At 40.9% G+C, this 24,487-nt stretch overlaps 1 protein-coding gene across 1 annotated transcript in view; it reads right to left on the minus strand.

Moving 5' to 3' along the window:
• The window catches only part of TNFAIP8 (TNF alpha induced protein 8), a 120,754-nt gene that overhangs the window by 83,019 nt on the left and 13,248 nt on the right, over nt 1-24,487 (minus strand). The window lies entirely within an intron of this gene.

Here is a 24,487-nt window from a genome sequence, read left to right on the forward strand (position 1 = left end):
AAAACAAGAAGCCTAAGGCAAAACCGCCCTGCCAAACACTGTGATCTTCAGGTCCACAGTGCTTTCCTTCTAGCCCCAAATTTTTGCTAAACAGTGCCAAGGATTCCTTTAGGTGCCACAGATATATAGGTGAGGATCGATGATAAAAATCACCCATGCTCCTGGAGCCTGGAAGCAGTGCTCTTCCTTCCCCAAGTTTCCATGGAACTTTTTACAGCCAAATCATTTCCTAAAGATACCAGGCACAGGCAGGTTTACGTGCACACGGGTTTAGGAAGCGCTGCGTTTTCTCTCCACCAGCATTTGTTCAGTCAACAGGGATTACAGGGTGGTTCCCATTGGCCAGGCCCTGTGCCGTGTCCTGGAGCTTCATGAAAGAACAAAACAGACACAGGCCATTTTAACCACTAAGTTATGCCGCCTCTACTATATTTTATGTTAGTTAAATTTTGAACAAATCACTCTGTCTACAGTATGGAAAATTAACTTAATTTCGTTCTTGCCTTTAATCTCACAACCTAACACGTGACTGCCTAACGCATCATAAACACTCAAACATTTGTTGAGTAAATGAGTAAGCCAAAAGGACAAATTTAGAACTTAATTTACGAGCTATGCTACACACATGAAAAAATGTCTCATGTGTTTAAGCTCTGTCTTTCCAGCTAGAGTATGAACGTCTTAAGCACAAGGACCACATTATGTTTCTATGAACCAACTAAGACCACTTATCTTAAGTCTCAAGCTCAAAATCTAAAATACATCAAAACCTCAAAATCTGAAATAAACATATACTGTCTGTACTTCAATGAAGTTTTAAAGGTGCTGAGAATTCTATACATAAACATTGAGTGTTAATAAGACTGCTACCATCTTCTAAAGAGTACAAACTTGAGCAAACGGATCCTCCCCTATTATAAGGGTACCTACAGAGTAAAGCAAACTGGCAAAGCCTGTACCCATGTGGGCCCTTAGTGACAGCCTCAGAGCTCTGGTTTTGGGACTTGGCAGCTCTGGTAATGGTGGTCAAACTGCTGCAGAAGCAGTAGCCTCCCATCTTCCCACACCGCCCCCCTGCCCCAACTTCACGCCGGCCTTTACAGCACCCACTGCAAGTTAGGTGCCAGTTACAAGCTGAGAGCTCTCAGACTGGCCAACTGCCTTTAAAGTTTCTGCAAAACCCCTACGAGTTTGTGGTAAATTTTCAAAAATGGGCCTTTAAAATAAGGAAAAAAATAATTTTCCTTGGAGCTTCATATTAGTCTTGAAATCAAATGTAAACTGTAACGCATACCAAACTCTGAAATCTGTTTTACAACTAATTGTTGTGCTGTGCTTTGAAATTTATTGCTTTTTTTGTATATATGTTATTTTTCACAAAAAAGAAAAAGTGAAGTGATGATAAATATATATATATATTCCTTTTAGCCTCCAATGTTCTGGAGCAGCTAGAAGGAAAAATCTGAGATGATGGTATGGTAGCCCATGAAAAGTTCTGGAATCTGGGGATCTGTCCTGTAATTACTTGCTGAAGAGTGCTTTGAAAATTACTGCTTTTTTTCTTTCTTTGCTTTGTATATATGTTATATTATATACAAAAAAAAATTTTTTTTAAGAAATCAAATTTTTGGCTTTGAACTAATTATCTGTAACAAAAAGGACAAATGAACAAAGCTCTCCATTCTTATTTAATAGTTCTGGAAATTTCTGAAGGACTGTCAACATTTTCCTCTTATATAATATCCTTTCAATATATTTAATCTCTTTTATTGTTGAGGTCAAAATAAAGATTATAATAACAATCAAAACATGTATCTGGCTTGGTTTTTATTGATAACCCTTTTTTTCCAAATAAAGATTGTCCTAATAACTTTATTTTCTCTTTTATTGAGTGTCTAAAGAACATTTAAGTATCCTATCTGCTTCCTCCATTATCTGAGAGGTCTTAGAGGTATCTTAAAGGTATCTCTGCTCTTTACAGGGTAGAGTATTCTTTCACTTGTAGACCTTCAGATTCTTATTTCCCAAACTTAACAAATTCATAATCTACTCTGTAAACAAATCTGCCCCTTTTGGCAGTTATATTTTAGTCCACAAGGGTGTCAAGAAGCTTCTTAACCTGAACCATCACTTCTCACTGAAATAGCTTTATTTTCTTATTTTCTAACAATAGAAATTGACATATTCTTTGTAAAAATGAAAATATGATGAGAACATGCTATTTCCTGTGTCCCTGTCATTGAATCAATAAGCATTTTAAAATATTTTTATCTCATTTTTATTCTCACAACATGAAGTCAGGGCTGTGATCACTCCCATATGGATAAGAGAAACTAAGCAAATTGCCAAGGTCACAATGCTAGAAAATAGATCTCTCATTCCAAACCCCAGTTCTTAAGCCCTGATGGAGGAGAAAACCACAGATTTCTCCTCAATCATTTCCCAGTAGGAATCCTTGGTAACAACATTTTTTCATTTCCAAAGTGTGAATATCAAATAATCATGCCTACCCCCTACCCACCCTTTTCTCTTTTACTTTAACAGGATCATACTATACACATTGCTTTGGACCTTAATATTTTGTGAACATCTTTCAAAGTCAATATATATAGTTCTTTTTTCTTTCTGCCACAGCTCCATACTAGCCTATCATGTGACAGCACCACAAATTAGTTAACCTATTCCCAATGGTTAAATCTGATGGTCACTTAAGCTGTTTCCAATTTTTTACTATGACCAGCAAATTGCAGTGGATATCCTAGAATGTGTTTGTTCAAAATACATTTGTGCATGTATCCAATTATTACCTAAGAATACATTCCTAGAAGTGAAATTGCTGGTTCAAAAGGTACGCACATTTTAATTTTTGATATGCATTTTCAGTTTGTTCCCCCAGAGAGAGCATACCAACTTACAATCTTATCACCAGTGTTTGAGGTTGAGAATGCCCCTGTTTGCCCACTTTCTCTCCAACCCCTGGGCCCTATCAAACTCCACCTGTCAGATAAGTGAAAAACAATATTCCAAAGCACATAGACCTAGCACCACTCTGTATTTATCCAGCATTTTCCGGCTGATAAATATAACGCCTGCGTTCCCATTTAAAATGTTCTAGATAAGAATTCTACTTACACCGATCCTGAGCTACAATTACAAGGCTATCAGCCAGTGCTATTTTTAATAGCACACACAGTGATGTTAAATTTATTTTGTAAAAGCACAACAAAAAGTGCCCAGGGGAAAAAAATGCAATAGAAAGGATGCAGGAAAAAGAAAATTTAAAGAGGGGAGGAGTTCTTTAAGGATGGTAGAAACTGGATGTAGAAACACTTTGTGGTGGGGAAGTCGGTACTTGTGCTCTGCAGTCATCCTGCGGTAACAGCAGAAGCAACACGCTGGGGAGTGTCAAAAAGACTGTACGCCTGGGGGTAGTGTTATGTCTCTGCCCAACACCCAAATTCCAAGTGCCAGAGCTCTGTTCCTCTTCCTGAATGAACACCCACAAGGTTCTTTTCAAACCTCACACTAACTTTAATCAACTTTTGTGAACTACCTTATTTCCCCATCTTACTGATAGAAAAGGGTTAATACATTAGGTTTGTAATATTCATTTTACCCTTCAAAATTCATGTTGCCATTTCTCCTTTTTTCCTCCCTTTAAAATGAACATCAAAACAAGGTTAGGAATACCTAAGCCTTTGGTGTATAATACTTTTGTTTCAAAACTTGTAAGTGGACCATGAAGTATAAGAGAGCAAAGAAAGAAAAGAAGTGGGGAGAGGAGGGGAGGGGAGAGAAATGAAAAGGACAGGTAAGGGGGGAGAAAACAAAAGGGCCAACTGCTCACAGAACATTTTCCTTTTTTTACATGAGCAGGCTCCGGGAATCGAACCCGGGTCTCCGGCATGGCATCCAAGAAACTCTGCCACTGATCCTAAACTCTGCCACTGATCCACCGCTGCACCGCCCTCACAGAGCATTTTAATCAGCCGTAGGGACTCAGCTTTGGCCCAGATCAGGAATGGTCTTGCACCCCTCCCACCTCCCCCCCATCCCAGCCCACCACCTCCTCACCCGTCACCCCCACTCCCAGTTTCTTGAGAACCTTCTTTGCTCCACGGTGGAAAGACACCTGCAGCCCTGGGGGGGGGGGGGGCGCTGCCTTCACCTGCAGCGAAATCAGCCTCCTAGGACTAGGTTCAATTTCTCCAGCCAGCGCAGGAGCTCCCTCCCCCGCTAGGGTCTCCCAAGACCACTCCTCCTCCTTTCCATCCTTAGCCCACCAGACGCAGGGCCCCAGGAGGTACCCTGCCCTTTGGGCGGTGGGCCTGCAGAGCCCTAGCCTCTGCAAACGCATCTGAGTTCTGAGAAAACACAATTCGCCTCGGTCCAGTTAGCGATTTTGGTGGCAATGAAATCTCCTTGGGAAAGAAAACGTCTACCCACAGAACAAATCAAAGATGGACAGAAGGAAAGGAAAAGAAATGCCACACGCTGAGATCCTACTAGGTGCCAGGTGTTTTACTGAGGTTCTCCCAGCTAGTAATCCCACAGCCCTGGGTGCCGGGTATTATTTACCCCCATTTTCAGAGAGAAAATGAAGGCTTAAGGCAAGTGAAGGGCCTGGCTCAGCCAGACCCCAGCTGGTAAGCATCAGCACTGAAATTCAGAAAATTGGGCAATGGGCTGCCCAAGGCGTCTTGGGCCCATGCGTAACTCCCATCAAGCTCTGGAATAAACTCTCCCAGCTGAGGGCACAGACCCCCAGCAGTCCTTGGGTGGGTTCTGGGGGGTGTCAGCACGCCCTGAGCTGGGTTCCAGGCCTGTCGTTGGTGAGGTGCAGCTTGCACAATGCTTCCGCACTGCCTCCTCTGCCCCTCCCACCAGAACCCTGATCCCCCAGCCCCAGACAGAACTGCCTGCCCTTGCGCTATTTCCTCCACCGTCTTATCTTCTCACCACAGCCTTAAGGGAGTCTTGTTAGCATATTAATAAAACAACGGTTGACAAGGGAGCCCTCTAAACCCTAGGAGAACGTGCTGGAGGGAGCCTTGTTCGGCCCTGCTTACCAAGCCCCAGCTCCACCCACGCTTCCATCAGATTCTCAAAATGGTCCGCTACCAGAAGAAAAAAGGGTGAAATCAAATGAGGCACACAGAGTCTTCTCTCCTTTAATAAAACAAAAAAGCAAAACATGTCTCCGAGTAGCTCATTAAGTGTTTTGCAAGGGGGTCTGTGCAGAGCTGCAGAGTGGCCACAGAAAAGCCCTCTAGTGACCACATTCATCTCCGGCCAATAAAATGATTATCTGCCACTCAGGGTGAGAAAGTAAAATACTTTATGCATGTAGTAGAGGCTTTTAACACGGAGGAAGGAAGCTGTGGTTTGAGTAGAGAAGGAAACTCAGAAAAAGCCTTTGATCTTTGCATTACACAAAAAGCAACTGAAAATGTAAAAACCGCCTCCTTCAATGCCAGCTGACAGTTAACAAGAAACAGTTCAGTAATTTTATCACACAAATGCGCGAGTGCTCTTGCCTTTTTAGTAAGCTCACCATAGATAACTGGAGAGATAATGAATCAACTTCTGTGGGGCAGAGACGAGCAAAGGGGCTCAGCTACCTTTCTAGTGCAATATCAGAACAATCTTAAAAACCAAAAAAGTGTTCATATAGCCAAGAACATTTATTAAGTGTCAAATGTTTTAAAACTTACTCCCCGATGCAATGGAAGACTTTTTCAGTGCCAAGAGAGAGAATAGCACAGCCTGCATGATGCATTGTACACACTAAAAAATAAAGGTGAAAGAGAGAAAAGCAGAAGACACTTCAAGTCGAATTAAACAGAACGGGGGAAACAGATGTGAGAGGCCAGACTTGCCAACATCAAGCCCCTGGGAAATGACTCAGAATACCGTAGGAGAGTTCACAGGTAGAAAGACTGACGGAATATCAGCAAGGAAGAAGAGAATGCTGTCATTTGCACCAAAGCTACTTCATGACTCGAGCGTGCCTTTGAGCTCTGTAATACTCGTTTAATAGTATTATTTTAATATCATCACCAGTTGTGAAAGATGCACAAAATACCACGCGTTGAGCCATAAGAAGTTTCCTCATCTGTAAATTAAGGGGATTGGAATCAACTTCTAAACACTGTAACTTTAAGTGTCATGACAAGTGTCTTTTAATATGCTGATTGGGACTTGATTTTTTCTGGAAACGAGACTCTCCAGCAAATAAAGGTTTACTTTTAAACTATATGAGTAGACTCCAAAGGAGAATAGTAACTATTGATAAACATGGGATATCTGCAAAACTCTGACTTACTCTCCAGATCTCATCACTGGGAAAACAATTAAACCAAATTTTCATCCCTAAATTAGAATAACAGCAACTTCCAATTTAGTTTTGATGGGCATATATATGCATGTATACATACATATACACACTTATGCACACACTAAAATAAACCTTTTATTTCCTTGATTCCAAAATACCATTGTTATGTTGTACTTCCTATATGGGTTTTGTATTATTTTTGCAACTGTCCTCCAAGTTTGAAGTTATTTAAAAATAAAAAGTTTAAGAAAAAAATACCACGGAGACTCAGCATCAACGGATTGAGAAAAACCCTAGAATGAGCTGAGACTTAGTATCAAGGGATTGAGAAAACCTTTTCCACCAAAAGGGGGAAGAGGGAAATGAGACAAAGTGTCAATGGCTCAGAGATTCCAAATAGAGTCGAGAGGTTATCCTAGAGGTTATTCTTATGCATCAAGTAGATATCATCTTGTTATTCAAGATGTAATGGAGAGGCTGGAGGGAACTGCCTGAAAATGTAGAGCTGTGTTCCAGTAGCCATGTTTCTTGAGGATGATTGAATAATGATACAGCCGTCACAATGTGACTGTGTGATTGTGAAAATCTTATGTCTGATGCTCCTTTTATCTACCTTGTCAACAAAGGAGTAGAACATATGGAATAAAAATAAATAATAGGGGGAACAAATGCTAAAATAAATTTAGTTTGAAATGCTAGTGATCAATGAAAGCAAAGGGTAGATATAATCTTTTTTTTTCCTGTGTTCGTTTTATTTCTTTTTCTATTGTCTTTTTATTTCTTTTTCTGAATTAATGCAAATGTTCTAAGAAATGATGAATATGCAACTAAGTGATGATATTGTGGATTACTGATTATGTATGCTGTTTTGTTTATTTTTTAAATTAATAAACAATTTTTTTAAAAAAAGAAAAAAATACCGCTGTTGTGAGATGTACAATTTGATAGCAGTTTTCTTGGGGCGGGGTGGGGGGACAGTGCAGTTCTATGACATTACCTGTATACATCCATTTTACAATGTATCTCCCATTGAAAACTGTTTAAAAATTTAAAAAATACATCTTAGAATGGAAAGGACTGATATGAATGGATGAATATAAATGCCTAACTAGAAGTTTCTACCTTTCCAGAAATTCTCTCTACAAGAGGCCCTGGCTAGAGCTATTCATCTGTATTTGGTTTCTTTCTAATAATGAAAAACACAAAAGTAAAAGAGTCTTCTAAAAGTTGTACCAAAAACATGTATGGGGTGCACATCTTTTGACTAAGTAATTCCACTTCTAAAAATTTACCTTATAAGTATACTTGCTCGTATACAGTGACATATAAACGAAGATGTTTACTGCAGCATGATTTGTAACATAAAAAACATAAACAACATGAATGTTCAACATTAAGAGATTTCTTAAACAAATCACAGCACATTCAACTTATGCAATACCATAAAATGAAATGAAAAAAGGTGTCTCTCTGTTAAAAAGGACTGACATTCAAGACATTTAACATGAAAAAAAAGTGAGTCACATTCTATATCTCATCAGCTGTTTAAATGAACATTCCTTCGTATCTTAAAAATCACTGAAATTGGGGTGTAATATACAACCAATGGCATGTTGGAGTCCATGAAATATACTAACATGGTTCTTTGTACATGTATATGTACAAAAGTAAACAGGCGTGAATATGCACAGAAAATTTCTGGAAAGCTACTGCCTACTGTAGATTAGGGGAAGGGAAAGGTGTTTTACTTTATTTCCCTTGTTCCCTGGGACCACGCAGGGCCGAGTTTCCAGAAGGCCGTCACCAGCCAACTTCTGCTGCCCGCAACACTCTCCCCAACCCGCTTTCCCTAAGCAACTCAGACAGTGTTTAAGCAAAAAGACAATAAAGAATGTTCTTAATTATCAAGGAATGAGATCACATCAAAACTGACAACCAACAATGAGGAAGGAATCAAGTTAAACAGAATACTTACAAAGGTCAACTTAGTTTGTCCCTTTTTCTGGATCAACCGGCCTCCATGACCTCATGCCACCACCCCTGGTCCACCGCCCGGCCCAGAGGTTGATGTGGATTCACTCGCCCATCCATTCGCTCCCTTGAACTCAGCGTGCCCACTGTGTGCCCAGACCAGGGGTCTTGTCTCTGCCAACCAGGCCATGGGCACAGCGGAGCCAGCCTGCCTGGCATCAAATCCTACTTCTACCCACTAGCAGCAGTGAGGCTTTGGGTGAGTTACACAACATCTTGTGAGTCCGTTTACTCGTTGTTAAAATGGAAAAAATAAGAGTATTTACTGTAAAGTGTTGTTGTGAAGATTAATACAAATAAAATTTATAGTTAATACAAATAAAACCCTTAGCAAAGGTCCGAATACTTAGTGCTTAATAAATGCTGACTATTATGATTATTGTTGATAGCCCCACAAGTATCCTGTGATAGAGGTCTGAGAGGCATATAATTTATAAGGGCATCAGAGACATATCTGGGAGGAGGGCACACTTGGGAGGGGCAGGCACACACACACCCAAAGAATGGGTCCAATTAAATTAGCTGGATCAAGGGCATGAGGCGCTCTGAGCTGCAGGAACTATATATGTAAATGGTTAGACATAAGAAACAGTTCAGAGCAGCTGTGCCTTTGGTAGATGGGGAGGAAATGAGGCTGGAAAGCTGTATGGGAACCAAATAGTGTGACATTTAATGTCAGGTGAGAGAGTTTTAACTCAATCCTGAAGACAGGAGGAGCAAGTTGGGAAGTCCAAGCCAGGGATCAGATTTGTCTCTTAGAACCATCATCCAAATCTAGGGAGGAAGACGCAGGGGAAGGCAGCCTCTCCACGTATGCTCAGAAGACAGAGGGAGAAAATGTTTAGGAAATTTACATGTCTAATTGGCCAAGACATTGACACTTAGAGACCATTTACCTGGTAAATTTACTTAGGTGAAATATTTTATCCCTCCACAATAGTGGGTAAATATTGCGCAAGGCTCTAGAAACTATCGTCGTTTTATATTCATTTCTTACTGTTGGCTATAAGAACAATGTGGCTGGGCAGAACTTCTGGGAAGTATATCCATTGCATATTAAGGTATTGCTGGGGAGAGACGCTCCCTTTTCTTTCCTATTGTTTCCTGTTGCTGCCCATGGTTACTGTGCCCTCTCCTTTCTTTTACTTGAACTCAACTTTGTTTTCCTTCCTGTCCTATTTGTCTTGAGCAAGCATTCAACCCTTCTGCTTTCTATGCCATTACAGAACTCTCTGCATTGATTTCACCCACTTCCACCCGCTTGATGGTGGAACAGAAAGTCCTGTCCTTGGTCACTGAGGGCTCTGAGATGGATGTAAAGATGAGTCTCCCTGGTGACCGCCCGCAGCCCACCCCAGAACACACCGCATCGCTAATGCTGTACGCCGCAGGGCAAAACCGAGGGAGAGAGGAGCAGGTTAAGTGTTAATTGCATAGGACCTTGTCAGGAGCAAAACATTAACTGCCCCGGAACCTTCCAGCTTTGAAAAAAATTAATTAAAAAAAAAAAAGCTCGTGAAAGTGAGCGTAATTTTCATGACCTCACTGGCATGGGTAATGGAAAACCAAGAAGTTATCACTAACTGAATTGGAATGTGTATACTGGCTGCATAGCTATACCCCTAAAGGAATCTGTAGAGAAGTCAGGCTCTGGTTACCTAATTTCTTCATTTGTGATTTTTGCTCTGTAGGGCATGAGGGCACAGGAGGCACGGCTTTCTAAGAGGGGACAGAAGGTAAAGAGAGTAAGGAGATATAACCGGTGCATATTTCCAAGCAAAGTTCTAAAGCACAATAAAATTAAATGGAGGAAAACAGAAATCATGTTTTTAATGGCTCAAAGTATAATAATCTACAATAGCAAGCCTCCAGAAGTGAGAGATCTCAATTAGGAAACACCTCTTCTTGAACAATGCTGCATATTACAGTAGGGAGAGAATCCTGGAATATTTTTAAATGTTTCTCCCTTTCTTCTCAGTATATTCTTCTCAAGAGATTTGCTTTGCTTTGCTGGTTTGGGTTTTTGTTTTTACATGTGACTCATCTTAGATCATAAGCATTAGGGGTTAATTACGAATGGAAATTAATGCACTGATTCAGCTTACCCTGGTGCAAAGATGATATTCAGGTGAGCAACACCCTGTAGAGAAGCTCATACAATGTCCATGAAAACACCATGAGAGAAGGCTTTTGCCTCAGGACAGCCCATGCCTGTAGCTGACTTTGTTGAGATTTTGTACTGTTTCTGACTTTGCATTGTATTTGTTTTGTTACAGAAATGGTTTAAGGCTTTGTGATATTTTGATAGAATGAATGCATTTTGCATTTGGAAAGAACATGGCTTTTGGGGGTCCAGAGGCTGGAATGTGCTGGATTGAAACTTTTGTGTGCCCCAGAAAAGCTGCGCTCTTTAAACCTCATTCAATATTGCTGGGTGGGAGCGTTTTTACTGTTTCCCTGGAGATGAGACCCACCCAATTATGCGTGGGACCTTCGGATTAGGTGGTTTCTGTGGAGATGTGTCTCCACCCTTTCAAGGTGGGGTTGCTTACTGGAGCCCTTTAAGAGGGAACCACTTTGGAAAAAGCTTCAGAGCCAACAGGAGACCCAGACATTTGGAGAGGAAGAAAGAAAATGTCCCCGGGATAGCTGTTTGAAATGAGAAGCCAAAGACCCCAGCAGATGCCAGCCACATGCCTTCCCAGCTGACAGAGGTGTTCCAGCCCCATCAGCTTTCCTTCAGTTTGGACATTTTTACAGGCTTAGAACTGTGAACTGTGAATTTTAATAAATTCCCCTTTTAAAAGCCAAAACAAAATAAAAAACACCATGAGAGAAAAGGGAGAAGACTACGGAAAACCGGATTCTCCTGCCACCACATGATATATATGAATAATTTGATAGTTCAGCACAATCAGTTCTCAAGAGAAAAATAACTCATTTTCAACCCAACCTTCCTAAAGAAGGGTGAATTTTTATTTTTAACATTTACCCAGTGACTTTCCATCACTTGAAGTTCCAGCAGGAAACAAACTAGAGAACAAGACTAATGTGTTCTCCAGAAATTCTTTCCCTAATAAAGGAATGTCCATATCTTTGGATCATTTCTCTTGGAATGTAAGCTTTTTAAGGTTGTCAGAAACCTCTGTGAGCACAGTTATCTTTTATTCCATAAAATGCCAGTTAGCAGTTGGTAAGCTATACCAAATGAACTGAACAGACAACAGGTGGTTTGAAGGTCAAGTTCAGGGCACTGGCCAGCTTTACCACAGTTAGGTCAACTAAATTTGGTCAACTAAGTATATGGTGAGTAAATAACCAGCACTTGCTTTCTCTTGTTTGCTAAGAAATGGAACCTTAGGAATGAGGTAATCCAAAAGGTGCCTTCTTTTCTGAAAACCTAAAAAGATAGGTAGAAAATTCCTAGAAACACCTGTCTCACTCCTCTCCAGTTCCTGGGCTCTCATTTCTCCCAGAGTCGCTCACTTCCATACCAAAAAAAAAAGGTAGATGAGACATTGTAGTTGGAAAGGGGGGTGTCAGGGGAATACCCTATATATTGAGGATATATTATACCCTTAACACTTAGAATATATCTTTCCCTAAGAAGTAGGACTGTACTTCTGGTACATTATGTGCTTTAATATTTCCAGGTCAGTTTTCATTTTTTTTTCATATAAATTTGACTTGTTAAATATGTCTTCATTTTATATATTTAAAACTTCTCACTTTAAAAGTCATAAACTGTAAATATGGAATAAAGACGAATAATAGGGGAAACAAATGTTAAAATAAACTTAGAGTGAAATGCTGGTGATTGGTGAGGGGGAGGGATGGGGGTAATGGTCTGTACGAATTTTTTTCTGTTTTCTTTTTATTTATTTTTCTGAATAGATGCAAATGTTCCAAGAAATGATCATGATGATGGATATGCAACTGCGTGATGATATTGTGAGTTACTGATTATATATGTAGAACAGAATGATCAAAAGTTACGAATGTTTGCGTTTGGTGTTTTTTTGGTATTTAAAAAATTTTTTAAATTAATTAAAAAGACAAAATGTTAAAAAAAAAAAAGAAAGAAAGAAAGAATAAACTGTTTCAATTCATTTAAAACCAAAAAAAAAAAAAAGGCATAAACCAGGGTTCTATGGAAAAATTCGTATCACCCACATTCCTCCTGAAGCCCCACCGCATGTCAGGCACAGAACTGGGTGATGTGGATACAAAGATGAGACTCCAAGGTCTCCAGTCTGAAGGAGCTAGGCAACATAAATAACCAACAAGATGACATATAATAAAATGTGTAGAGAGTGTCATGGAAAACCCAGAGAGGAAGCAACTGGAACTGCTGAGGCAGAGTCAGAGAAAACTTTCTTCCAAAGGACATGACATTTCATTGGTGCTTTGAAAACTGAGTAGGAACTCATAGGGCAGAGGGAGAAGGGAATTATGGTCAGTAGGAACAAGCCAAACCACAGAGGGGTAAGAACGGCCAAGTATTCCAGATGGCACGTGCACAGGTGCCCAATGGGGAACGGCGGGAAGGGAAGAGAGAAAGGCAAGGTGGAGTAAGACATGAGAAGTTCTGAACACCAAGCTATGGAGTTCAGATTCTAATGTATAGACAATGTTAGGCATTTATAGTTTTGTCTCAAGGATCTAATGCAACTAGGTGGCAATTCTAAGAATGAACAGGAAGCCAGGAGACCGGTCAGAAGATTTGTAATAATCCTGTGAATAAATGCAACTCGGGACTCTGAATTTCAATCAACTGCCTACCCCAACTTCAAATCAAAGCTCGGGACCCACCTGTAATGTTTTTAGTGACAGGCAGCCCAAAACTGTGCCTCAGAGATGGTCACTGCCTTTGACTGGCACCCCCTGATATTTGTCTTGCCAGGAGAATGCGACCTCTTCTTTCTCACCTACCTCATGTGGCTCCCATAAAAAGAGCATTTCACTTATGTTACACAAAGTCTGTGGGAAAAAGTCCTCTGATGGAAAAATATACATCCTACGCAAGCAGCAGAGCAAAATGACTAAGAGCTGAGCCAGTAGGGAGGCATCCCGGCACCAGCATTTACCAGCTGCCTGACCTCAGGCAAGTCATTCAAGCCTAGCTGGGCCTAAATACCACTCATCACAGGATGGAGACAAAGACACTACCTTCATTCTTCAGAATATTGATATGAGGACTCAAAACCTATCCCTGGACAAGGACATCATGAGCAAGGAAAAAAATGGTGACTATCATTCTGATACTCATTTTTGATGACAGATTCTGTCTGGAACGGAAGATTGCTTCTAAATTTCAAATATAAAAAATTCAGCTGTTCGGAGCTATTATAAAGGATAACTGTTTTGTATGGTCTGACTTTCTAAGACCAAAGGTTCCCTTGTAAAGCATAAAGCTCATTTTAGCTTTATCCTTTCTAAAATATGACACACATACTTACATGATTTCTTAGAACATCCTGAACAAAATTTAACCTTCTTTCTGGTGATGTGATTACCACGGTTTTCTCAAATGACTGTTGAGATAAATCAGAAGAGCTAACGTGTTAAAAGTGATTTGATATTTCATAAATTTGGTTTCAATGGGGGTTAAGCTAGGACTCACAAGTGCCTAGAACATCCTCATTAGAAAATGCAAAACATATGTTGCAAGTGTTACCTGACATCCACACCATAACAGGCTTGACTTGTGACTGGCCTGTTTATCTTCACCCTTATACTTTTCAACTTTATTGTGCACATTTTCAAACACACACAAAAGTAGAAAGAAGGGTATAATAAACCCTAATTCCCCATCATCCATCTTCAACAATATTAAAAATATTGCCAACCTTGTCGCGTTCATAATTCTCCACTCCCTACCTATGGCTGGTTACCTTTTCTTAATCAGCTTTTTTGAGGTATAATTTAAGCTTATAAGCAATGATTTTTGTGCAACCATCAGCACAATCCAGTTTCAGAGCATTTCCACCATCCCCAGAGTGTCAGCTGCTGTTAATCCGTTCTACTCCTACCTCAGCAACAGGCAATCACTAATGAACTTTCTGTCTCTCCAGAACTGTCTTTTCTAGACATTTCATATTAATGAAATCATATGATATGTAATTTTGTGTGTCTGGTTTCTTTCATTTAGCATAACATTTTTTTAAGTTCATTCATACTGTAGCATGTACAGTACTTTGTTCTTTTTTATTGCTGAATAAGTATTCCCTTGTAAAAATACACCACAGTTCGTTATCCACTTACTAACTGACGGATATTTGAGTTGTTTCCAGTTTTTCACTGTTACATATAATGCTTCTATGAACACTTTCTCTTGGGCAGATAGCTATGAGTGGAATCGCTGGTATTTTTTCTGCCTTTTACCCAATAGAATCATATAACATCAGAGTTCCAGTAGATCTTAAACATTATATGATCCAACCCTTTATTTAATAAATGAAGAAACTGAAGTCCAAAGATGTTAACTGATTTGCTCATGCTCACAGTTCACTGGTGGCAGTGACAGAATTCAAACCCAGGACTTATCATTCCTTCTTTCTTTTCTTCTTTTTAAATTAATACCCCACCCCATCCTTCTCTCTGCTCCATTCTGGACCTACTCTTCTCTCTGGGCCAAAGGTACTATCAGAGAACTTCTCTCCTGAAGCCTCTTGGGAATCCCTTCACCTCTTGCAGATTTTCACTCACACGCACACACGCATGCACACACATGTATCTTAAAGCCCTCTGCTTTACTTCTACTTCGGTGGAATGTGGGATACTAATTTCTGAGCCTTCCTGGGATTCTGTGGGCAAATGAGTTGCTTCTGGTCCACGCGGATATCTTATTTTTGACTCCCCCACCCGACCTCCTCATTTGCCATCATTTCATCTGCTTTCTATCATCAAGCCCTGTGTGGTTTATGATTGCAGATGTCTCTGAGTTGTACGAGAACATAGTCTACATGCCTGGTTCTTACTTTTTTAGTTGAAGCACATTTTCAAGAGAAGAAAGCAAAAATGTACTTTGCTAGCTGGAAACCCAAAGTCTCTAACTTTCTTAAGACTATCTTTTGGTTAAAATCCGTATTTGGTCAGTGAAAACGCATGGACATTTCATTCAAAACTAAGGGGCATGAAGGACAAAACAAGGGTTTTATTCCATAACTATCTGATGTGTGCATGAAAGAATTGGCCCTTCACTATTCAAAGATGAAGGAGGGCAGCCTTACTTCTATACTGTAGCTGAGTCTAATTTAGGCAAAACAGCAACTCTCTTTGAAGTTCAAAATAACCCATGAGTTGTTTAAAATAAAATTATTTTTCCAAGTTTCCTACAAATATTTTGTCAAATGCCAAGCACACAGAACTGATGCTGAACACTTTTTTCCACTGACATAAATGAAATCCACCAAACTGCTCTCTTTTGAAAAACGTCTAACTTTAAATTATGCACTGCAGGCCACTAACAGGAGCTGTACACATATACAGTGATTGGGTGCTATTACACAACCATTAACAAATATTTATTAGGCACCTAATATGTAAGGTACAGCAGAGGAAATAGAAGAAGATTAAGGTAGGGCCCTATGACCCTTGTAATCTAATTGTGATAACAAGACAAATACATGAAAAGTTCAACAGTACAAGGTTGGCCATTGAGATTTCACAGGTCCTGGCCCCCTTCTACCACTTCACATTTTGCTCCAGCCAAACTGCTCCATTAGGGTCCCTTGAACACATGGGCATGTGCGAGTTTTGCCTATGATGCCCTATCCTATCCACAACCTTTCCTCGACCTCAGTTACTGAAAATCCATCTGTTTAACACCTGCCCTCCTCCCCTGAGGCTCCTCAGCACTTTTCCCCATTACCATGCACATCTTTGCCTGGGTGGCAGTCAGTCTCCAAGATGGTCCTGAGTGACTCTCCGGGCACCCACGCCCCTGGGAAGTGCCCTTTCACCCTGAATAGGGATGATCTGTGTAGCCAAGAGCATTTTATGGAAAATGATGGATGTATGATTTCCAAGGCTTCATCAGAAAGGACACTTGAAGCTTTACCTTGTGCTCTCTTGACTCACTCAGTCTGGGGAAAGCCATGTCCACCCTCCAGTGACCCTAAGGAGAGGTCTGTGTAGCCAGGGACTGAGGCCTCCTGCTGAGGCCCACCACCAACTTGCCAGATAAGCCAGTGAACTATCTTGGAATTGGATCTTCCAGCCTTAGAAAAACGTTTGGATGTCGGCAGACCTGGCTGACTCCCTGGCTTCAACTTCAGGAGACACCCTCAGAAACCTCTCTTGCATATTCTGCATTGCTCTCTAATTACCTGCATCTTCACCGACATTTTAGAACTAGATTAACATTTCCCAGAGGGCAGGGATCTTCTTTTTTCATTTTTGAATTTTATGCATACTTCTGTAAAATATTTCGTAATCATTAGTTCATTGGCCGAATGAAGGATTAAAGGATTTAAAAGCTAAATAAAATAGTTGGTGCAACTGGGCTTGCCTTCAAATTGGTTTTGGATGATCCCTCAAAATTTCTTTTCTGTTTACTTTTTTTAAAATTTTTTACTTTAAGGACTTGACAGTGTGGATGTAGTAAAAACTGGCAGTCTGGATTTTGACCCCAGCTCTGGCTTTTAGGAAATTCTGCCAGGAATGCAGGGATTACTCACCTTTCTGACATTCCTAATTTTTCCCCAGGCCAGAGGGGCTGGAAAATGTCACCACTGGTAAATAGGTATTGGGACAGGACCAGTGTCAGTGATGGGACTGGGGAAGGGACAACCCATTTAATAGGTCTGGTGTCAGTCATGCCCAAGTAGGCACTCTGACCTCAGTCCCAGGAACTGATGGCATTTCATAGGTTTGTAATTGAAAAGATTTCCTTTGAATCCTCCAGTATTTTAAAGAGGGTCCCAGTCCAATGCAGGTCCTCTCTTGAATTCAGGGCTATACTATTCACTAATAAAGTCCTTCTCACAGGTCTTCTCGGGACCCACTATAGCTGGTCAGGGAGACTCGTATCACTGAATGTCTTTTTGTTTCTTGAGCCTTAAACAAAAGGGTGCATGGGTGGTTCAGTGGTAGAATGCTCAGCTTCCATGCCAGAGACTTGGGTTCAATTCCTAGATCATGCAACCAAAAAAATAAATGAATAAATTAAAAAACCGGGACCAATCTTTTGTGGTTCTTTCATAGACCAAACCACAGACACCAAACAAAGATGCAGTCCCTTCTTTAGGAAATACAAAGAAACCTGGTAAGCATCCCTTTGCTAAATCACAGGAGAGCATACATAAGTATAGTAAGGAGAGATCATTATATAAAACTAATTCCTGTCAGGTAAGTTAAAAAAGTCACATTTATTTAAACTCAAAATTCACATTAATGCCTCTGACTGATGAAGGAAATAACAAAATAATTAAGAACATCCATAAGGAAAACTACAAAACCGCACTAGAACACAGCGGTTCTCCCTGCAAGGAAGAGTGATTGTGGCTTTAAAGCAACAAAGGGAGCACAAATCTAGTCAACTCAGCCTAGAGCCAAATCAGAAGGTTAGTTCCAAGAACAAGCATACAGGGCTTGTTATAATCCTGAACAGTCTCATTTTAAAGGCTTCTCTCTCTCCCTTTTGGAAACTATAGCCACAGACCTCAAAGAGAGCCTGCTATTTAGCTTGATTATTTCCATATGTTAAACACATCTCAGTGCATATAGGAACCAGCCACAATTCATTTCTTCTAAAAAAAAGGAAGCTGGAGGTGGATTCCTCTAGGTAAAATTATTCCATCCCATTAGTGTTAGAGACCTGAAACTGCCTGAGGTTAGTTAGCCAAACTTGCCGATAAGGAAAGGTTGCATTCCAGATGTTCCTCTAAGGCCTATGAAAAAAAAAAGTGCCATTGCTTGGGCAAAACAATGTCTAATCTCTTAAAAATGCGAATTTAATTAAAGAAAACTTTTCAAAGTGGCTCATGATCTTAAGCTCATTTAATGTGCTGCAACTTCAATCAAAATCATTTAATATTTTTGCCCCAGTACATCGCAGCACTATCAGAATAAGTTCTCCCCTCTTAAAAATATTACAACTCTAACATTCCCTGGGGCCACATCTTTGTTTTAAGTCTCTAGAACCATGTCATTTAGAAACAGAATCAAGTGTCCATAAAAGCATAGGAAACTCTGTAGGAAATGATGTTAACAAAAATAGAATATTCAGTTACATAGCATGATCACAATTGTCTATAACCATGGATAAGAATGGAAAGAAATGTGAACCATGAAACCAGGTTGTTTCTCACACAAGTACGTAAACTTAATGTCTTTTTTTTTTCTCTAAATTCTCTTTACTTTTGCTGGGAGCTGTGTTAATAGTGGGTGTGGCCCATTTCCTTGTTATCAGGATAAGACCCCACCTCACCAGATAAGAACCTGTGAGCCTGTTACTCCTTTAAAGGGCCGAATCATCCTAGACTGATGTCTGCCTTGTCTCTTCCTAAAATTCTCCAAATACAGCAATGTCACAATGTCCAAGTTTAATTCCTTCAAGGGGAAAGAAATCGTGTAACCTGCTGATCACAGGGGATTTCGAGGAAATGTTCTCATTTTCAGCTCCAAACCAAAATAATCCTTTAAATGACAGCACAAGTGATATATGGGCAAAACACAAAAAATGAAATCACTCATTAACACAAATTTACTGAGATCACAGGTACAGAGATAAAGCTCTAGAGATATACAAAGCTTAGTTCCTGCCCTCAGGAAACTAATCTAGTAGGGCACAGACAGTTGCAAACTAAGCTGGAACGTCATCAATGATATAACCCATTTATAGACAAAAGATGGGAATGAGCTCTTCAAATTCACAAGAGGAAGAGGTTACTTCTGGACTTTTTTCCTCGTAAAGAATAGAGCCAGGGATTGAGGAGGAGATGGTATCTGAATCAGGATAATCTAATTGTGTCCCGAAAAGAGATGCAATGCGCACAGCAGGAGGGGGGACCAGTTCAGGAGTGGGGCACAAGGGAAACACATCGGAGGAGTGATGGGGATCAGACCAAGTTTTGAGCACAGACAGGGTGGGACCAGGGAGTAAATACTGTCCTTGGGGCCTTTTGTGCAAGGAGCTTTGCATTCACTGTTCTCTTTAATTCTGACAAGTGAGAAGACAGAGGCTCAGAGAAGTCACAGACAGTTTCTGAAAAGCATGTAGCTGCCTGACGTTTCCTGGTACTAGCTCCATGCTGCATGCATGGTGGGTGCTCAGCAAATAGTGCCCGAATGCACAGGGGATGAACCAACAAGCCTGCTCTGCCCACTCTACTGCCTTTCTCCTCTGTTTGTTTTAATAGGCATTGGAAAGCCACTGATGATTCTGAGCTGAAGGAACACAAGAATCAGAGAGGTGTGTTAAGAAGGGGTCTGTCAAAGCTGGGGAGGTAGAGTCGGACAGTTAACTAATGTTGGGAGCCTAAACGTGTTTACATACCTCATCTTGCTTTTCTCAATGCTTTTAATAGAGCTATATCTAAGGAAGTATTAGAATGGCTCAAAAGCTCAAATGAAATCTAACTTCTCTCCTTTGCCGAATTTATTTTTCTTACGAAATTTAAGCACTATGGGAGGTATGAAATGAAACATAAACTCCTTTTCACTCTTCCAACCCATAATTTTGCTATTGACAGTATATTGTTCATTCTTCTAAAAAGTGTTTACGCACTCATCAACATATAAATGCCTTTTTTAATAATATCCTGAGATCATTATTTTGCTTTTGAATTTAATCTATCTTGGAGATCTTTCCATATCACTGCACATAGTCCAAAGTTGTTCTAAAGCTGCACAGCGTTTCATCTCAAGGAAGTACAATGTAAATAAGCAGCAGATGCCCATTTAAACTGTTTTATTTCATTCATTCTTGAAAACTACATTCTAACAAACGCTTTTTGTACCAAACCGGTTTCATTTGTGGTCCCTTGGTATCAGCTGCTTGGGCACTGTCACAGATGGGTGGTCTTGTGTAAGACCTAATTTAGCAAGATCTCCTCCTACGTAATAATATAGTTAACAGTTACTTATCTTAGAAATGAAGGGGAACACAGAAACAACCTAAAAATACGTTTACTCACAAGAGTATCACACAGCGACAATGTGCAGCCTGAAGGCTCCTGGGAAGACTCAGGGGCAGTTCCTTGGCTTCCTCCCTGAGCCCTGTGTGCAGAATTCCTCATTCCATGCTGGGGCTGCATGGCATTTCTTCCCAGAAAGACCCCAGGCACCTGCCTTCCTGCTCTACCAGTGGTTTCAGCTTTTCCCAGTTTCCATGCTTTAAAACAACAATGAGAAGTGTAGCTGATAATGATCAGAATTGCAAAATTTTCAGAGCTGTGGCAATTAAGGCCCAGAGGGGTTGACCATGTCAGCAAGATGACACGGCCAGTCGCCAACAGCCTTCTTGTCCAGAGCTTTTCCCACTATACGGCACCAAATAACATCTGCACCCTTTGGTTTATGACTTCAAAAAGACCATGCAAGCACAATTTGTTTAGAATATTCCCCTAGGTAGAAATGATGCTAAACACACACACATGCCCGTGAGTGTTAGCACACACACACACACACAGAGCAGACCATTCCGATAACATATGTAGAGACAGCATATAGTAGATAGTAGAAAATTTAAACCTTTATTTTTAGATTATTTTAATTTCTTTCTCCATTACTAGAATTCCACCACTAGAATGTCTAACAAGCTTCAAAATTGACACATTTAAGTTTCACCTGCCTCCTGTCCATTGCTGAGGCATCCATAAGCATGTGCTAGTAATGCTACTGACTTCTTAACCAGCCAGACACTTAGCTCTCAGTTTGTCTGCAGCCCTGACAGTGGGTTTACAAACCCAGCACCTCTCCATACTGAGACTCTGAATGTACATTCTGATTACTCCTCTCTCCCCACAGGCACTACAGGGTCTAAATGAGAGATAGGGATCTGCTGAAGATTTAAACATCATAAAATAGCCAGATTCACCCTCCAACTTCTGGAGCTCTGCTCTGTTACTAACCCACAGCAAACACCTGCAAGCTGCCTAAATGAAGCCAGAGGTACAGGTTCTCCAAGAGAAAGTACAGCATTTTGGTTAAGAACCAATGAGTTTGAATATCAGCTTTGTCTCTGACCTTGGGTAAGGATTTAACATTCACAACCTCAGTTTCCTCATCTTTAAAATGGGAATAATGATGATAGAGCCGATTTCAAACTGCTGTCGAAGGATTTGGCAATGCCTATGAGGAGCCCAGTACAGTGCCTGGTCCTTGCAAGTGTTCAATAAATATGAAGCGTCTCTTATCACACCTGGCTCACACATCGGCCAACAGGTGCCAAAAGGCAAAAAGGCAGGTAGCTGAGAGCAGAAAAAGAAAAAAAAAAAAAAAAGTCTTCAGAATGATTTTTCCTTACTTAATGAAAGCAGGATAGAAAATGGTCACAAGGACACAAACCCAAGATTGTCTCTGGGGATTCCCAGGAGCAAAGACTCATTCCCAGGACTTTTTCAGTTGAAACCTGAAACACTAGACCTGGGATCTGCTTCCCCAGAGCCCACCCCACACAAGCAGCGCGCTGCACAGCGTAGCTCTTCCCTTCAGCGGTGCTGACCAGCAACAGAAAAGTGGGGCAATCAGAGCAATTGTTCATGTCACAGCCAGCTCTTCCATATAACTTACTCTGTTACCAGTGAGATCTCAAATGCGGTCAAAGCGACGGCATTTCACTTTCCCTTCATCCCTGAAATTGGAATCACCCCAGCATTCACATCCTTCAGGTGAGCGCCGCTATGCCTTTACTTCTTAATTAGTCTCATCATTCCTTCTGTAAGGTGAGTGTCTTAAAAAGCTTGTTTCTTTCCTTTTAATTACACATGGCTGAGATGGTCAAGAGGAAGAAGGAATAATGTCCGCCTGACCCATGGGCCAGGACCTGACAGGAAAAATACCCGGGCAGGAATGCCCCCCTGATCTACAGCAGGCCGGCCATAAAACAGGAAACTCAGGGCCTCGCCCACACGGTGAGTGCCCTGCGAGGACGAGGTACCAGAGGCCAGAGGTCTGTAGGAGTCAGACAGATAACGAAACGTGTAGCAGGACAGGTGGACCCCCATAGCGTTGGGCGGTCTTTGATCAGACTGGCACGCATAGCCCACTAACTGGCATTTGAATTTTAAAAACTAAACAACAGTGTGTTAGTTGGACAAAATGCGTATGGGGTCACATCTGGGCTGAGCACCCCGTTCTGGAAGGCACTCTTAGGTTCTGGTGGCCACGCAGTGAAGAGCTGAAATATCAGCCAAGAAGGGAGGGCCGAAGCGTTGGGCAGGCAGCAGCCCCAGCACCCGGGGGTGCAGCAGAGGTCCAAAGGAAAGGGGTTCAGAGACACCAGAGCCTAGGCACCCACGGGGCATGGGCCTGGCTCAGAAATTCAGGAGACAAGAGGGGAAGGTATGAGCAAAGGGAAGGACAGGCGGGCATTCGGTGTGGAGTCAGGGGTTCCCCTTGTCCTGGTCCTAAAAATGCCACAAAATGAGAAAACACTCTTAACAACCTGTCACTGCGAGTCTGTGGGCCGACCCGGGACCATGAGTGACGCTCCCCCCCACACACTGTGCTCAGGGGAACAGCCTGCCTCAGGGGGCCCAGCGGCATCTAAAGCGAAGCTTTGCCTGCTTGGAGTAGAGGAGTCAAAGGGACAGGGCAGTTCCTGACAGGCTCCTAAGGAAAGGAAAACAAAACCCACACCATTTATTTCATAAACAAGTATATGTTTAATGCTAACTCTGTGTGCACTTTATAAGGTTCGGCTGAGGTTACAAAGATAAACAAGCAAGTTCTGAGAGTAAGTGGCTTATTCTGGGATTAACAAGAGGGAGAGTTTTTTGGCACAAGGGCTGAACCAGTCATAAACCCTGATTTTTAAAAATAATAGCTCATTAATCACACTACTGGATACTAGATACATTGTCCATTGAATGAAATTGATATCTAGTTGATGTTCTCAAAAGCGCTAGAAGACCAGATGATAGAGAATGAAATTAGGTTATCAGACTTTTGACAATGGCATTTCATATCAGAAGAAAATGGAGTAATGTATTTAAAATTCTCAAAGAAAGAAAATATAAGCCAAGGATTTATGGCAACAACACTGACCTTTAATTATAAAGGTCACAAACAGAATTATCAATAAATTAGGAAAGATTGTTCCCATGAGCACTTCTTAAGGAATTTACTAGAAAAAGAGCTTCAAATAATTGAAATATCTAGAGACACTGATATAAGGACTGGTACTTAGCATGACATAAAACTACTTGTAAAAGTAAGACTATGTGAGCATTAAAAGGGAGCTATTTTAGTATTAATAATAATGGTATGATCTGACAATGTAGATGTAGTACAACCACTAAAAAATCTGAGAATGAGAACAGCATATGCCAAGCAAGGTTTTTTGCTGTTTTCAGTAATCAGAGCTGGTGATGGTAGTATATATGTCATTATTCAGTGACTACTCTATGTGTAATATGGGGTAATCAAATGAGTAATTGTAGTATATACTAGTTCTACCTCCCCTGTGACTAAAGAACCAGGACTCTAAGTGTGGAAAACAGGATATAGAAGTTTAACATGAGGAAGTTAAACAAAAACCCTGAAGACTTGAATTCGAATTGGAAATATCAATACGAATGTACAACGTAGCTGTGTTAGTACGTATGTGTGTGTATACATGTGTATTTCCCAGCTCTTGGCAGTGAAAAGGCCTAGAAATAATGACCCCTGCAATGAGTGAGCATCCCCAACGCCTGGACTATGATCCGGAAATACCATTTCTCACTCAGGGAAACCAGGGATTCTTGGAGAAACAGCTGATTCCAGGTCTAGGACAGGAAATGCACAAGACAAGCTGAATCATCTTTACATACTAGACAGCACAGAAACTATCAAAGGTTGAGATCATGTCAGAGCAGTGATTTTTCCCTTAGCCCACTGAAAATATCATTCCACTGTTATCTGCCTCTGGCTGTCACTATCGAAGAGTCTGCTGTTAGTTAATCCTTGTTT

The sequence above is a fragment of the Tamandua tetradactyla genome, chromosome 21 (genome assembly GCF_023851605.1).
Source record: "Tamandua tetradactyla isolate mTamTet1 chromosome 21, mTamTet1.pri, whole genome shotgun sequence".
NCBI classification, from domain to species: domain Eukaryota; kingdom Metazoa; phylum Chordata; class Mammalia; order Pilosa; family Myrmecophagidae; genus Tamandua; species Tamandua tetradactyla.